This window comes from Mobula birostris, chromosome 10, assembly GCF_030028105.1.
Source record: "Mobula birostris isolate sMobBir1 chromosome 10, sMobBir1.hap1, whole genome shotgun sequence".
Lineage (NCBI taxonomy): Eukaryota > Metazoa > Chordata > Chondrichthyes > Myliobatiformes > Myliobatidae > Mobula > Mobula birostris.
In genome coordinates this window covers 10,540,953-10,559,228 of record NC_092379.1, presented here as the reverse complement: position 1 = coordinate 10,559,228, position 18,276 = coordinate 10,540,953, and the positions used below count along the sequence as shown (strand labels likewise).

The 18,276-nt window shown below is 44.6% G+C and overlaps 1 protein-coding gene across 3 annotated transcripts in view; it reads right to left on the bottom strand.

The window, feature by feature from the left end:
* The window catches only part of LOC140203813 (RAC-beta serine/threonine-protein kinase), a 155,920-nt gene that overhangs the window by 101,676 nt on the left and 35,968 nt on the right, over positions 1-18,276 (bottom strand). Inside the window, exon 2 of one of the 3 annotated variants that reach the window (XM_072269901.1) lies at positions 7,183-7,351. The exons of the other annotated variants lie outside the window; for them this stretch is intronic. The gene's annotated coding sequence lies outside the window, so the exon portion shown is untranslated. The remainder of the gene's footprint in view (positions 1-7,182; positions 7,352-18,276) is intronic. 3 annotated transcript variants of the gene reach the window in all.

Here is an 18,276-nt window from a genome sequence, read left to right as displayed (position 1 = left end):
CACAGATTTTCCCCAACCAATAACCTAGAGAAACACAGTCGTCATTGGATGTAGACAAGGTGCTTCAGAAATGACTGCTCTGTTTTATTTAGAAATATACAATTGCAGTTACAGGCCCTTCCAGCTCAACGAGCCCACACTGACCAATTACACCCATGTGACCAATTAACCTAACTCAAAGTTCAAAGTGAATTTATTATCAAAGCTCATACATGTCACCATGTACATAGAACCTAAACAGGAGCAGGAGTCGGCCACCTGGCCCGTTAAGCCTGCTCCGCCATTCAATAAGATCACGGCTGATCTGGCCATGGACTCATCTCCACCTACCTGCCTTTTCCCCATAACCCTTAATTCCCCTACTATGCAAAAATCTATCCAACCTTGTCTTAAATATATTTACTGAGGTAGCCTCCACTGCTTCACTGGGCAGAGAATTCCACGAATTCACCACTCTCTAGCAAAAGTCGTTTCTCATCTCTGTCCTAAATCTACTCCCCCGAATCTTGAGGTTATGTCCCCTAGTTCTAGTCTCACCTACTAGTGGAAAACTTTCCTCTGTCTTATCTATCTTGTTCATAATTTCATATGTTCCTATAAGACCTCCTCTCATCCTTCTGAATTCCAGTTAGTACAGTCCCAGGTGACTCAATCTTTCCTTATAATCTAACCCCTTCATCTCTGGAATCAACCTGGTGAACCTCCTCTGCACCGCCTCCAAAGCCAGTACATCCTTCAGGTAAGGAGACCAGAACTGCACGCAGTACTCCAAGTTTGGCCTCACCAGTACCCTGTACAGTTACAGCATAACCTCCCTGCTCTTCAATTCAATCCCTCTAGCAATGAAGGCCAAAATCCCATTTGTCTTCTTGATAGCCTGCTATACCTGCAAACCAACCTTTTGCAATTCATGCACAAGCACTCCCAAGTTCCTCTGCACAGCAGCATGCCAAAATGGATGACGCTGCATTTACCAACACTGTACTCCATCTGCCAGACCCTTACCCCACTCATTTAACCTATCTATATCTCTCTGCAGACTCTCCATATCTTCTGCACAATTTGCTTTTCCACTCAATTTGGTATCATCAGCAAACTTACATACATTACACTTACAACAGGAATTCTGCAGATGCTGGAAATTCAAGCAACACACATCAAAGTTGCTGGTGAACACAGCAGGCCAGGCAGCATCTCTAGGAAGAGGTACAGTCGATGTTTCGGGCCGAGACCCTTCGTCAGGACTAACTGACGAAGGGTCTCTGCCTGAAACGTCAACTGTACCTCTTCCTAGAGATGCTGCCTGGCCTGCTGTGTTCACCAGCAACTTTGATGTGTGTTGCCTGATACATTACACTTAGTCCACTCTTCAGATCATTAATGTGTATTGTGAACAGTTGCGGGCCCAGCACCAACCCCTGTGGCACACCATTCACCACGGATTGCTAACCAGAGAAACGTCCATGTATCCCAACTCTCTGCTGTCTATTGGTTAACCAATCCTGGATCCACGCTAATACATCACCCCCAACTCCAAACATCCTTATCTTATGGATAAATTTTTTGTGCGGCACCTTAGAGAACGCCTCGATAAACCCCGAGATCCATTTTCTTGCAGGCATTCACAGTAAATACAAGAAACACAATAGAATCAATGAAAGATCACAGACACCAGGATAGGCAACAACTAATGTGCAAAAAAAATTTAACACTGAAAATACAAAAAGGAAACAAAGAAATAATAATACATATCAAGAACATGATCCCTTGAAAGAGAGTTCAGGGATGGGCTAGTGAAGCTGAGTGAATTCGCAAGTCTTTAGAATGTGGGAGGAAACCAGAGCACCCGGAGGAAACCCACACATTCACGGGGAGAACGTACAACCTCCTTGCAGACAGTGGCGGGAATTGAACCTCGGTCGCCGAAGCTGTTAGAGCGTTACACTAGCCGCTGCGTTATTGTGCTGCTCCATTGACTAAAATCACTGTGACTGTGTTCGTTAGTGAGTACATCTGTATTGCACACAACTCAAATCAGATTTAGGCACCAATACTCCCCGTTTACCCAGATTGAAGCACGTGCATTGCAAGGTCACACAGAAGTTAGTGCGACACTATTACAGCTTGGGGCGCCAAGAGTTCAGAGTTCAATTCCAACCTCGTCTGTGAGGAGCCTGTCCGTACTTGTCGTGGAATGCGTGGGTTTACCCCGGGTGCAAAGATTAATTAATAGGTTAATTGGTTGTTGTAAATTATGCCGTGATTAGGCTCGGGTTAATCGCTGGCTGCTGTGCGCCGAGGCTCAAGGGGCCAGGAGGGCCTGCTCTGTGCTCTCTTGATAAACAAGCTTTTCAGTCAGTGCTTTCGCTGAAATGGCCAACTCGAAGTGGGTTTAGGGACAAAATCTAAACCAACCTACAGTCAATCTGAATTCCTCAGCCTCTGGACTTTCAGAAAGGGGTTTAGTATCACTGCCATATGCCATGAAATTTATTAACTTTGCAGCAGCAGTACAATGCAATATATAATAGAAAAAGACTGAGTTACAGTAAATATATTAGTTACATTAAATTAGTGCAAAAAATAGAAATAGAAGTGTAGTGAGGTGGTGTTCATGGGTTCAATGTCCATTCGGAAATCTGATGCCAGAGGGGGAGAAGCTGTTCCTGAATCATTAAGTGTGTGCCTTCAGGCTCCTGTACCTCCTTCCTGACGGTAGCAATGAGAAGAGGGCGTGTCCTGGGTGATGGGTGATTCTAACCAACCGCTCCCCACCCCCCACCCATCCCAGCAACAACCCATCCAGAACGATGATTTACAGAAATCACGGCAGCCAACACTCCATACACACACACAATTCCTAATTCTAGGGCACTCACGATTCTCAGCAAAACATCCATTACACTGCAGCCGAACAGTTTACAGGAATGTAAACTTGACCTGAACATCAGGTTAATTATCACAGTCAGATAAGTTTGTATCTTACATGTTTTTTACATCCAAGAGGACCACAACCCTACTGTAGGGTTTGGAGGCTTGCGTGCCTCAGTGACCTGGAGAGCTGCGTTGTCTGGAGTCAGGGCTTTATGCTTTAGCTCTTGGTAGGGTCACCCTTGCCAAACAAGTCAAAGGGTAGAGGCCAGACTAAGAGTGGTCCACCAGTCCTCTAGATTCAGAGGTGGGGGGGGGGGGGTCAGCTCAGGCCTAACAACCCTGACCAGCAAAACAAAACTGTTACAGAAACAGCAATGAAGAGTCCTTCTACATCTGGATGGCCAAGGACAGACAGAGGTGGGGAACGTTCGTTGCTGCCCTAAATGCCGGTAGTGTAAGTGCAGTAAGTACTGTACACACTGAGTTTCATAATCAGAACAGAATCAAATACATGGCAGCCACTAACCGTGGGTGGCACGGTAGCACAGTGGCCTGCACAACGCTTTACAATACCAGTGACCCGCCGCTGCCTGTTCTCCCCGGGACTGCGTGGGTTTCTTCCGGATTCTTTGGTTCCCACCCCCACCCCCGCCACAGTCCAGAGATTACAGGTTAATTGTCATTGTAAATTGTCCCATGATTAGGCTAGGATTAAATCAGGGGAAAATCGCTGGGCAGCGCGGCTCAAAGGGCTAAATCATCACTAGTTCAATAAATCAATAAAACGAGCACTGACAATCACTTTTTAATCATCTGAGTGTGACAGTATTCCTGTCTCCCCACCCGGGACTTGCAAGACTGACAGTGAAAACTGAGACGAAAGCTCCTGAACACAACTGCAGATAGAGGACCTTCATCTCTGCCCTAAACGCACGTACCTGTGTTACAACTTACAACTCACCCATTGCCCGTGAAGTCACGATACTTTACGGTTTAACTATAAAAAGATTTACGAGCTGTAGGGAGTAGTTATGCGGCTATAAATAAACCAGTCACCACTGCCAAAATTATTAGTCACGATCATGTTTACATGCAATTCCATTCTGTTCAGACCTCATTCACTTACCGGGCAGAGTGAAGGTGCACGTTAGGGCCTATCACCATAGTTACTCTGACTCAAACTTAAAACCATTTGTGGGTACCTAGGCTAACTGATTCTATCACTCCAGATTTCACACACCCACACAGCTTACTTTTGTGGCATCACTCACTCCAGGGGCAGGTTTTGGGTTTGTGAGCGACTCACCTCCTAGAAGCTACGTTGCCACTCAACAATACAGTACTGCTTTTCAGAAAAGCTCAAGGCATTGTTTAGTGAAACCCCATTCAACGAACAAGAGGGATCTCTTGTCCTGCCCAGTAGTTATCCCATGTTAGCAGTATGCTGTTACGGCGTCATCTGCAAGATCGGGGTTCAATTCATGCTGCTGTCTCTCAGGAGTCTGTACGCTCGCCCTGTGACCAATGTGGGTTTCCTCCAGGTGCTCTGGTTTCCTCCCACATTCCCAAAGACATATGGTTAGGGTTAGTGAGTTGTGGGCATGCTACATTGGCCGGAGATGTGGCAACACTTGCTGGCTGCCCAGCACAAATCTTTGCTCGCAAACACGAGGAAATCTGCGGATGCTGGAATTTCAAGCAACACACGTAAAAGTTGCTGGTGAACGCAGCAGGCCAGGCAGCATCTCTAGGAAGAGGTACAGTCGATGTTTCGGGCCGAGACCCTTCGTCAGGACTAACTGAAGCTAGAGCTAGTAAGAGATTTGAAAGCGGGAGGGGGAGGGAGAGATCCAAAATGATAGGAGAAAACAGGAGGGGGAGGGATGGAGCCAAGAGCCGGACAGGTGATTGGCAAAAGGGATATGAGAGGATCATGGGATAGGAGGTCCAGGGAGAGGGGGGGGGGAGCCAGGAGGGTGGGCAAGGGGTATAGTCAGAGGGACAGAGGGAGAAAAAGGAGAGAGAGAAAAAGAATGTGTGTATATAAATAAATAATGGATGGGGTACGAGGAGAAGGTGGAGCATTAGCGGAAGTTTGAGAAGCCATCAGGTTGGAGGCTACCCAGACGGAATATAAGGTGTTGTTCCTCCAACCTGAGAGTGGCTTCATCTTTACAGTACGTCCCATTCTGATATGTCTATTCATGGCCTCCTTTACTGTAAAGATGAAGACACACTCAGGTTGGAGAAACAACACCTTATATTCCGTCTGGGTAGCCTCCAGTCTGATGGCATAAACACTGACTTCTCTAACTTCCCCTAATGTCCCACCTTCCCCTCGTACCCCATCTGTTATTTATTTTTATACACACATTATTTCTCTCTTTCTCCTTTTTCTCCCTCTGACTATACCCCTTGCCCATCCTCTGGGTTCCCCCCTCTCCCCCTTTTCTTTCTCTCTGGGCCTCCTGTCCCATGATCCCCTCATATCCCTTTTGCCAATCACCTGTCCAGCTCTTAGCTCCATCCCTCCCCCTCCTGTCTTCTCCTATCATTTCGGATCTCCCCCTCCCACTTTCAAATCTCTTACCAGCTCTTCCTTCAGAAGGGTCTCGGCCCGAAACGTCAACTGTACCTCTTCCTAGAGATGCTGCCTGGCCTGCTACAAATCTTTGCTGATTTGACTCAACACAAATGATACATTCTGCAGCATGCTTCACTGTAAATGAGGCAAATAAAGCTAAACTTTACCTCAACAGATCTGGTCAATCACACTGCCGGATTTTACTGACACTTATTGGCTATGTTTCTTAAAACATTCTAGGTACATAAAGATCAATTAATTATGTAAATCTTCATTCTGTGCACACTTGTTATCTTGCATGTGTAGGGACTGAGCCTCAAGCTGCATGGGAGAGGCATCAGAGCTGGTGCGTTCCATCAGGGGCAGCGTGGCCCAGCATCCAGGCAGAGGTCAGCTATTTTCAATGTGCTGTGTATGTTTTGCACCTTAGCCCCATAGGAATGCTGTTTCATTCAGCTGTATCTACGTATAGGTGAATGATAAGTAAACTTAATTTGATCTGAACTATATATTTACAGTAATTTCAGGCTGGCTAACCACTCCTAGTTAGTGCTTCTCCCCAGGTTCTCTGGACAATGTTTGTGTTTAAACAATGAGTGCAATGCTAGACTTTGTTCACAAACAGTGAGGAGCTGGAATTGCAAGCTGGAAGGGCTTTTAGGGAACGCAAGGTGCCTTTTTATTATGTGACAGAATGCATAAGCACGAGGAGATTATTTAAAACAAACTGAGGTCAAGAGCATTAGAGAAAACTAGCCTCAATATAGGAACACAAATCTTTAGTCGAGTCTCAGCCAGAATATCGTCTTTGATTCTGAGCACCGTTCAGAAGGCAAGTCAGAACCAGGTTTAATATCACTGGGGCATGTCGTGAAATTTGTTGCCTTTGCGACAGCAGCACAAAGCACTGCACAAGAGAAAAAAAACTTCCAGTATTTACTAATTTCTTAAATTAGTAGTGTAAAAATAGAAATAAAACGTACGAGGTAGTATTCATGGGTTCAATGTCCATTCAGAAGTCGGATGGCACAGGGGAATTGTTAAGTGTGTGTGAACTTCCTCCCTGATGGTAACAATGAGAACTCGGCATGCGCTGGGTGATGGACACTGCCTACTTGAGGCATTGCTCCTGGATACTATGGAAACTGGTGCCCACGATGGCGCTGACCGCGTTTACAACTTTCTGCTTATTTTGATCCTGTGTAGTAGCCCGCCCTCCCACCACCTCATAACAGATGGTGATGCAGCCAGTTAGAATTCTCTCCACCGTACATCCGGAGAAATTTGCTAGAGATTTGGGAGTGGAGTGAACACTCAAAGTATACCAAAATGTTTGTAGGAATGTGGTTTTCAATCATCTAAGAGACTTTCATCTTTTTTTTGTTAAAAAGTGCAGGATATTTGGTGCCTAGCAGGTATGACCTGCTTTGTGTTCAGGCAAACATTCATGGATCACCAATCTCCAAACAGATTTTAGACCAAAACTAAGCCATAAAGTCTCTCACTACCAGTCAAAGGAATCACAGCTGATCTAATTTCTATCAACCCAACAAAATTCTGCATTAAGATGCTCGTAAGAGTAACAACTCATAAGCTCGTGAAAGGTGGAAACTCAGTCAGTTCCATCATGGGCATCAGCCTTGGCAGTATCCAGGACATCTTCGAGGAGCGAAGACATCCAAAGGACCCCCATCACCGAGGACATGCCCTCTTCTCATTCCTACCATCAGAAAGGAGGTACAGGAGCCTGAAGACACACACTCAACGATTCAGGAACGGCTGCTGCCCAGCGTACGCCGGTGATCTTGAACCTGACTCTGAAGGAGACCGGCTCAGAGCTTGAGTTTTCATTCACGAGTCTTGACAGCAAATCAGCGGGCAAGTAATAAAATTCTGAAATATGATTGAGAATCTTCATCAGAATTGGATGAGAGCTAGAGGACTCAAGTTACTAATGTAACTTGAAGATTAAATCATGAACACTGCCTCACTATTTCCCCTCTCCTCTTTTTGCACTACTTAATTTTAAAATACATACTTATTGTAGTACATGATAATAAAAAGCAGCAGTTACAATGTACTGTTACCGTAAAACTTCACAACACATGCCAGTGATACTAAACCTGACTCTGACATTTATTCAAAAATGATAAAAATAACTAATTTTGGAAGGCCCAATCACAAACAAGAGAAAATCTGCAGATGCTGGAAATCCAAGCAACACACACAAAATGGTGGAGGAACTCAGCAGGTCAGGCAGCATCTATATAAAAAAAAAGTAAACAGTTGACATTTCAGGCCAAGACCTTTCATCAGGTCTTGATGAAGGGTCTCAGTCCGAAGCGTCAACTGTACTCCTCCCCATGGATGCTGCCTGGCCTGCTGAGATCCTCCAGCATTATATGTTGCTTAATCTTGAAAAGAAAAGCTTAATTTAGGCTAGTGTATAGACTTGGGCTTCCAACAGAAAAAGCCTAGAGTACTTTTCATCCATTAAAAGACAATTACATCATTTGCAGGCATTAACTGGGTTTAATGCGATAGAAAAGCTACTTGTACCTTTCAGAGGGTACATGGGTGTCCAGAGAAGGGTAGCACCACTGGTGAAGGGGCTTGTGTCCATTCCGGGGCAGCTTACTGAACTCTGGTCCCCACCGGACACTCAGCTCTCACTTGTGGCTCCAGTAGCTTGTATGCATGTGACCAGTGTAAATGTAACTTTGTTGGATCAAATAACGACAGCACAAAAAGATCGTTATTTATCTTTTCACCCACTTATTTCTTCGAGCTCAGCCGGCGAGTGAACTCGGACCTGACATCAGGGAGAGACCCTTTCTCATCTCCCCAGCGGTTCTACAAGTTCACTGCCCGATGTCAGAATTGTCAGAAGTTATAAGGCCACCGATACAAAAGAACAATCAGTTTGATAACCATTCCGGTCAAGTCAATGGACTATTGATACAGAGAACAATCAGTTTGATAACCATTCCAGTCAAATCAATGGACTATTGATACAAAAGTACAATCAATTTGTTAGACACTCCAGCCACCTTAATTAAAGAAAAGAATGTCCTACCTGGTTTTAAAAACGTAAACACGAGGAATTCTGCAGATGCTGGAAATTCAAGCAACACACATCAAAGTTGCTGGTGAACGCAGCAGGCCAGGCAGCATCTCTAGGAAGAGGTACAGTCGATGTTTCAGGCTGAGACCCTGTGGGACCCGTCCTGACGAAGGGTCTCGGCCTGAAACGTCGACTGTACCTCTTCCTAGAGATGCTGCCTGGCCTGCTGTGTTCACCAGCAACTTTGATGTGTGTTTGTACCTGGTTTGCTGGAGCCACAACTTAATGACAAAGATAAGAACATCCGTCAAATTTATGCTTTAATTAAGAAAGGAATGTTCTGTCTAATTTCCATCAGGTACTGCTTTTTGTCAAAATCAAAAGGTGTTAAAGCTCAGAGACATCTTATGTGGATCTGGGCGAACTTTAACCCTCATCTTGCTCCAAAGAAAGCAGCTGTGAGACATTATCCAAACACACTGCAGTCACAGACATAGCCAGTACCCAATCCATTGTTTACAGGAATCTTGAGAATCCCCCATTCCCTTAACCTTTATCACCAGTAGCCTCACTCCAGTACACTGCTTTGACAGGCGGGCTAAAGCAGGTGCAGTCGGCCGGCAGGCCTCATACCCCAGTGAGTTAGGAACATGCCTGTCCAAGCATGTGAAGTCAGCTCTGGCGGGATGGGCAGATGAGATCTACCGCGAGATCCAAACGGCCGGGAAGGTGGCACTGCCACGCTCCATGGACAGTAAAGGCCATGACGAAGCACCGTAACCAAGGAAGACCCCAGTCTGTGATGCTTCTTCTGAATTTCTGAGATCAAGAGAGTGGAACGGCCCCAGTCAAATGGCTTTTCCACTTTAAAAACTCTCCCGTACAGGTTTCCTGTCATCGTCGGACACGGCGTACCTTTCAGAGCCCTGCATGCAAATGGCTAGAAAAAGAGGCATTTGAAATAAAGGCTTGTTACCTAAACCTGTTTGGGTGCATTCTCCAGTTACCTGATAAGGTAACCACAGCCTTCAGCCAGGAGCAGATGTCATCAGGTGGTTCCCAACCTTCACCGAGTGTTTCGACCCTTCACCACGACACTCTCCAGTTGGTGGGCCGGCAGTGGTGGCCAAATCACTGCCTGCATGCTCCTGGCTTCCAGCTCCCCTCCTCTCACCTACTCCAAATCCAACAAGAAGCTCGTTCTTGCCTCTTCCCTCATCCTACGAGCTGTTTGTTTTTTGCTCCTTTCGTCCAGGCCCAGACCTGACAACAACTGCCATGCTGATTTGGCTGGGAAACCTCTGCAGCCGATCTCCACAGGGAACAACCATGCCTGCCCTCCCTTGTCTATAACAGTGTACGAAAAGGCAAAATTAGCACGAATCTCAGTGACCGGAGAATAAAAGTGACAAATTAGAGCAACAAATTAGTGTTATGGGATGTCAACATTTTTTGCACTTATACAAGAGAGAGGAGTCAAGTGGTTTATGGCAAGGAGCAGAGTAAATAGGAAAACATTATTCACAGATGACCTCTCCTGGATCCAGCACACAAGTGAATTACAAAGAAAGCTCAGCAGCACCTGCACTTCCCTAGAAGTTTGTGGAGATTCAGCATGACATCTAAAACTCAAAAAGTTCTATAGGTGTGTAGCGGAGAGTATATTGACTGGCTGCATCGCGGCCTGGTATGGAAACACCATGGCCCTTGAATGGAAAATCCGACAAAAAGTAGTGGATTCAGCCCAGTAAACTCCTCCTCACCACTGAGCATGTACACATTTATACATTATCGTAGAAAAACAGCATCTATCATGAGGGATCTCCACCAGCCAGGCCACGCTCGTCTCTCAATGCTACCATTAGGAAGGTACAAGAGCCTTAGGATTCTCATCACCAGGTTCAAGAACAGTTACTACCCCTCAACCATAGGGCTCTTGAACAAAATGGGATAACTACACCCAACTTCACTTGCCCCCGTCATTGAAGTGTTCCCACAACCAATGATCTCACTTTCAAGGACTCGTCTCACACTCTTGTGGTTTAATGCTATTTACTTATATTTCCATTGGCACAGTTTGTTGTCTTCTACAATCTAGCTGAACTTTCATTGATCCTGTTATAGTTACTATTCTTTAGATTTGTTGAGTATGCCCACAGGAAAATAAATCTGAAGATTGTATACGGCGACTAATAAAATTTACCTTGAACTTTAAAGTTGTTTGAAGGTCCTCATTACTCAGACAGAACATCCTTAAAACTAGAACTAAATTAGTGACACAGACTTCACAAAAGTTTCAAAATATGGTGCTTAAGATTGATAAATACTTTGGATCAGATGCTAAGATTTTAATAGAAGCAGTTAATTATACTAGAAAATTAGAAGATCCCTAACATTCAATTCCAAAATCAATGCTTTAAATGGTTCACATCCTGCTGTTTAAGAAAGGCATAATAAATTAGAGAATACGAACACACACAAAACGCTGCAGGAACTCAGCAGGTCAGGCAGCATCTATGGAAATGAATAGTGGCGTTTCGGGCCGAGACTTCACCAAATCATGACAAGAGGAGGAACAAACGCTTGAGACAAGAGAAACTTGAGATATAGAAAATAACTCCAAAGGCTCTCTGGCACCTTGGCTTTGATATGTCGAAGAATGAGTGACAGGAGGAATCCTAATGATCTGGACACCATTAAGGTTATTGCCTTTGCAAGGGAGCATGGTCTTAATTTACCGGCATGACATTCAGTTAACATGCTTAATAAGAATGCCTTCAAATTTAGATGTTAGTGATATGCAAGTTTAAATGTATTAGAGGGGAAAATACTAGGGTTGCAAGGTTAGCTGAAGATATTGGGTTCAGTGCTTGATCCATTAGTTCACAACCTGCATTAATAATTTTTTGTTGGGGGCGGGAGAGGGGGATTTGGGGTCCAAAGTTCTAGCTGCACTTCATGCAGTTGGGGGGGGGGGGGGGGTTGACGATCATGTTGTCATTCCTTTTTACGCCAGGGTGGGTCGGGAGGCAGTGGTCTGCTGTTCCTCTCTGACCCGACTCCCATTTCTTCCTTTTCCCGTGGCTGGCCGAAGAATCTCAGAGTTGTGTACTGCATACATCCTTTGAATAATAAACCTCTGAATCACTAAAATTGTGTTAACATCTCAGAGAGGGGCTTCAAAACCTAACACGGACAGTTCTGACAAAGTTCTTAACAATAAATCTAATAGTCTGCATCAGGTTGACACACTAACCTCAAGGGAGTGGCCAAAAAGCAGACAAATGAAGATTAAGAAACATGGCATTTTGACCAGAATACCAATTACAGGGGATAAGGAGAGATCTAACTGGGCTGAAGTAGCGGAGAGATCAATACATAAGCACTGCTGTGATAAGTTAAAGCCATTTTAAATATTCTAATTTTAGAGGTACTAAATGGGGAAGCAATGGTTATCTCGTATCAGATGATATATGGTGCTGTGCACAGCCTATCATAACAGAACTCATTCCTATCATTTCAATTCAGTCAAATTTGACAGTGACAACATGTAATCTCTAAACTTCTGTAAACCCCTATGGTGTCTCCCTTCAAGTGGGACATTTCGGAGGAGAACCATGACCCTTGTTTCCTTTTAAAAAAATCAAAGGTTGGAAGCAGCGTTGGATGAGGTTTGGTTGGGAAGAGTCCAACCCAGAGCACAAACACCATCTTGCAGAGGGGCCAAATGTGTTTCAATGTGGTATTCTCTCTGCAAGCGAGCTTTCACACACCCGTTTCAGATTGCATTTCAACCACAACGTAGGCCGGTGGTGTAGTGGCATCAGCACCGGATTTCAAGGCAAATGGTCCCGGGTTCGAATCCCGCCAGCTCCTTGCACGCTTTCCGTCCGTGCTGGGTTGAGCGTCGAGTTAGCAGCTCGGCCTTAAGAAACAGACAAAATAGCAAGGCTGCCGCCCGACGCGCCACGAGGTGTGGAGAGGAACAGCAGCAGGTCAGTTGGCAGTGTCGTGACATTAGGTTCAGCTAAACCAAGTCAGTGGTATATTGCCCATTTCAGAGGACGCTTTAACAAATCAAAGCCCAAACCTACATACAAACAGGGTGCTCTACCATATACATCACGAGCTTCAAAACCAAGCACAAGATAGTCTGCAGATGCCAGAAATCCAAAGCAACACACAAAATGCTGGAGGAGCTCAGCATCCACAGAAAATAAACCCTTCTTCAGGACTGAACTGAAGACCGAGGCAGGTTCTGGACTCCACTCCTGAAGAATGGTCTCAGACCGAAACGTCAACTGTTGTTCATTTCCATAGATGCTGCCTGACCTGCTGAGTTCCTCCAGCATTTTGTGTGTGAAGAGTTAAAAACTTACAGGTGTACTCAAAGGTTTAATTCAAAAGCTTCTGTATGGGACAGAGAGCAAACACTTAGCAAAGGGCAGGCTGCCTCATCAAGTTAAGGATGGAACTGCCAGCTCAAAGGACAACACACCAACTTTAACCTTCAGTACAAGTCTTTTGTACCTGGTAGACTGATGTCCTAACCCAGTGACAGATTTTTTTTTGAAATCCTGATCAACTAACACACACACAAAATTCTGGAAGAACTGCGCAGGTCAGGCAGCAGCTAAGGAAATGCATAAACAGTGAACTTTTTGGACCGAGACACTTCTTCAGGACAGGACAGGAAGAGGGGAAGACACCAGAATAGAAAGGTGGGGGAGAGGGGAGGATGATAACTAGTGAAAGGTGAAGTCAAGTGGGTAGGGAAGACGAAGGAAGCTGATAGGAGAAAGTAGACCATGGGAGAAGGGGGGGGGGGGAGGAGAAAGAGAGCCAGGGGGAGGTGATAGGTAGGTGAGAAGAGGCCAGAGTAGGGAAGAGAAGAAAAGGGGAGTGGATGGGAATATTTTTTTTTAAACCGGAAGGAGAAATTCTGCTGACTGTCTCACTTTAAATTACCAACTTTATTCAAATAAGTGGTTTTCCTGTCCAAATTTAAAATTCTGTATTTTGTTTAAAGATGGCAATTAAATGTACAAGACCACAAGGGATACAAAACATGTGCATTTCTATAAAACCATCTGACTCTCAGGGAGTCTCAAGGCATACCAGACTCACTGAGCTACTTAGAAACCTAATCACTGTGGCTTTGTAGGAAATAACAACACAAACCACAGAAGTTCCACAAGCAGCAGAGCAAGGAGGGATGCAGTTGCTTCCTCGGCAATGGTGACCAAGGGATATTTTACTTCAGACACGGAAGTTCAACTGCTATCCTTCAAAACTGTACCACCCAAGAGGAACCGTTGCTCTTCCACACGGAAGAAACAGCAAATCAGCGCTCTCTGCAGCTGTACTATATATCCACCAGGTCCATAGCAGACACCGTAAACCTTATTTATTTTGAGATTCAGCCCAGAACAGGCCCTTCCAGCATGATCCGCTCCGCCCAGCAACCTATTAAACGCTAGCCTAATTAGAGGACGATTTGTTGTCCCTCTCCGCACCTCGCAATGCATCGGGCAGCAAACTTGCTGTTTCTTTAGCACTTTTGTCTGCTTTTTTTAAAAAAAAACACAAGGTCGAGCTGCTGGCTCACTCAACCTAGCATGAAGCCAGCCGGATTTGAACCCGTGACCATTCGCCTCAAAGTCCAATGCAGATGCCATTACGCCACTGGCTGGCCAAGGGCAATTTATAATGACCAATGAACCTACTGACCAGTAGGCCTTTGGATTGTGGAGGAGACCGGGGCAGTCAGTAGAAACCCACGCAGTCACAGTGTGAACAAAGTACCCAGGACATCTTCAGGGAGCGGTGTCTCAGAAAGGCAGCGTCTATTATTAAGGACCCCCAGCACCCAGGGCTTGGCCTTTTCTTACTGTTACCCTCCGGACGGAGGTACAGAAGCCTGAAGGCACACACTCAGTGATTCAGAAACAGCTTCTTCCTCCCTGCCATCCAATTCCTAAATGGACATTGAATCTTTGGACACTGCCTCACTTTTTTTAAAAATGTACAGTATTTCTGTTTTTACGTGTTTTTTTAATCTATTCAACATACGTAATTGATTTACTTGTTTATTTACTATTTTTTGTTTTATTTATTATTTTTTTCTCTGCTAGATGATGTATTGCATTGAACTGCTGCTGCCAAATTATCAAATTTCAGGTCACATGCCGGTGATAATAAACCTGATTCTGATGTATAAACTCCTCACGGCCAGCAGTGGAAATTGAACTCCTAACTCTGGTACACCCCGAGCTTTAACAGCCATGCTTCTGTGGTGCCCTGATATTACCTTTGGATAACTTTAGCCCGTTTAACTGAGGATTAGATTCTTCTGTCAGTACGTAGCTTCATGACATCCAACTGAATACCCATCTTATTCTTGCACTGGGCTGTGCAGCCAGTTTGGGAGCAACTACCAGTACATCAAAATGCTCTCAGCGGCCACTTTATTAGGTACACCTGCTCATTACTGCAAACATCGAATCAGCCAATCATGTGGCTGCAACTCGAATGAACTGAAGCATGCAGACATGGTCAAGAGGTTCAGGTGTTGTTCTGACCAAACATCAGAATGAGGAAGAAACGTGATCCAAGTGATTTTGACTATGGAATGATTATTGGTGCCAGATGGGGTGGTTTGAGTATCTCAAAGACTCCTGGGACTTTCACACAGGGGTTCCCAACCTTTATGCCATGGACCTTTTATCATTAGTAAGGTGGTTAGTGGAAAGAGGTCAGAGAAGAATGAACACACTGGTTCAAGCTGACTGGAAGAAAACAGTACCTCAATTAACCATGCATTACAACAGTGGTGTGCAGAAGAGCATCTCTGAACACACAACACATCGAACCTTGAAGTAGACGGGCTACGGGAGGTACCTAATAAAATGGCCACTGAGAGTAGATGCCCCTGGTAATTCTCCTCACAATGGCAAGATGGTAGCAATATCCATAACCCAGGAATATGATCCAAGTGATTTTGACCATGGACTGTTTCGTTGGTGCCACACAGGATTTCAGTCTCTAGGACAGGGGTTCCCAACCTAGGGTCCATAGACCCCTCGCTTAAGGGTAATGGTCCATGGCAAAAAAGGTTGGGAACCCCCATTCTAGAGTTTACAGAGAGTGGCGTGAGATTTTTTTTTAAAAAGGGGTCAGAAGAGAATGACCAGACTGGTTCAAGTTGACAGGAAAGCAAATGCCCACACATTACAACAGCGGTGTGCAGAAAAGCATCTCTGAACGCACAACACGTCGAACCTTGAAGTGGATGGGCAACAGAAGACCACAAACACACACTCAGTGGCCACTGTATTAGGTATTAAGTGGTCACCAAGTGTATATTTTCACTAAAGGAGGTCAAGGAACTATAAATATAGGCTAGGAACTAATAGCTCAAAGGGGATTTCAGGAGGAACTTCTTGACCCAAACATAGGTAGAAATGTGGAACTCTTTACCACAGTGAGCCCATTAATGTAGATACATTAAAATGGGAAGAAAAGGTAACAGGAAGACATGCTGTCCCAGGTCAGTAGTCCAGTCAATGGTTCAATGGCTCCATTTAATATCACAGAAAGTATACAATATACAACCTGAAACTCTTACTCTTCACAACAACATCAATGAAGCTGGAAAAAAAAACACCCCAAGGAATGAATGACAGGAAAAAAAAACAAGAACCCTAAAGTCTTGTCATCCAGCAAGGCTGCTAAGTTCACAGACCACGTGGAACTCAGTATAACCCAGCTGTAATGTCTCTGTGAACTGTGTCTTTGGGCAAAGTGTGATGGGCAGGGCAGGGCGTATCTCTGGAACTCTGCAGAGGTTTATAGATCGCAACCCATTACATGCCGGAAAGGCTGGGACAGAGGACAATGGGTAATTCATAGAGATTTACCAGGATGCTACCTGGATTAGAAAGCTTGTTTTATGAGGATAGGTTGGGCGAGCTCGGGTTTTTCTCTTTGGAGGATCAGAGGCAACTTGATAGAGGTGTATAAGTGACAGACTCCATCCCCCCCTGCCCACAGAGAGGGCATAGCTTCAAGGTGCTAGATGAAAAGATGTCAGAAGTTTTGTCTTAAAAAACAGTAGGTGTGCGGGGTGCACCATCGGGCGTGATGATAGAGGTATTTAAGAGACTCTTAGATAGGCACAAGGAATGGTATGTAGGAAGGATTAGATTGATCTTGGAGCAAGTTTAAGGGTCAGCATGTCATCGTGGCCTGGAAGGACTGTATTTTACCAAGGGGAGGTGGCCTGGCGTGGGATAGTAATCAGGTAGAATGACAGGGCAGTTTTGAAGGGCCAGACAGTCCACTCCTGCTCCTATTAAAGTGGAAATCCATCATTACAACAATTTTGGTTTAAGAGTAACAGAGACTTGGGAAGCAATAGATAACACCAAGAAGAACTGAACTGTGTTAACAGCTGAACTTTAATATGTAACATTTGGATGCAGGTCATAATGTTGCCACATTCACACAAGGTACCCTTACAGGAAGGGTGTAAATCCCATATCACTTTTCATCAGTCATCAGGTAGAAGGTCAATGAAAGTGTTCCTGACAGCTCACAAATATGGAATGCTTGAGGAACTGGCAAGTAGTTAGAGAGAGAGAAATTCTAGGTCTGATTTGTGATTGATCTGCTACTGAAAGGTAAAGGTCTCCCGCTGAGCCCAAAGAGTGTTGCCCAGATTTTCTGCATTTTGGATGTGGACTTGGACTATAGACACTTTTTTTCTAGTCTTACAGTTTGCTTTTATAATCCGTGTTTTTCCTCCCAATCTCTTTTTTTTTGTGCTTGGAGGAAGGATTTGAGGGGTCGATGTGGCTGTTCCATTTCTGTGCGGGAAAGACTGATTTTGGGGGTTGATGACAGTGCTGCAGTTCTTTTCTTTCTTGGTTTCATGGCTACCTGGAGAAGAATTTCAGACTTGTATACTTCAATAACAAATGAATTCTTGATAATGTGCACAGAATGATACAAGAAAGTGGTTACGCTCAAGTTCCTATGTGTCAACATCTGAGGATCTATACTGGACCAAACATACTGATACATTTACAAAGAAGGCATGATAGTGGCTATACTTCATTAGGAGTTTGAGGAGATTTGGTATATCACCAAAGCCACTCGCAAATTTCTACAGATGTACTGTGGAGAGCTTTCGAACTGGCTGAATCACGGTCTGGTACGGAAGGAGCCACTGCACAGGATCGGAGAAGGCTGTGGAAGGTTGTAAACTCTACAAACTTTATGAAAGGAACTATATATGCGCACACACACAGAGCAATGTACTGCTGCTGCAAAACAACTTTCACAACATATGCCGGTGATATTAAACCTGACAGCAAATCAGTGGGCAAGAAATATAGACTCTCAAAATCATATTTCAGCATTTCGTCAAAACTAGACTCAAGTTACAAATGTAACTTCCTGAGGAAGATCAAAACATATTTATTGAGATACAGTGGGGAATAGGCCTTTCGAGACACACTACCTAGCAGTCCTCAATTTAACCCTAACCCTAGCCTAATCACGGGACAATTTACAATGACCAACTAACCTACCCACCTCTTTGGATTGTGGGAGGAAACCAGAGTACCCGGAGGAAGCCTACATGGTTTTACCCATCCTTTAACACTGACAAATTTCACAACATATACCGGTGGTGTTAAACCAGAATCTGTAGACAAATTCAATACTTTTGCTAAATATCCATTAAGTCCTC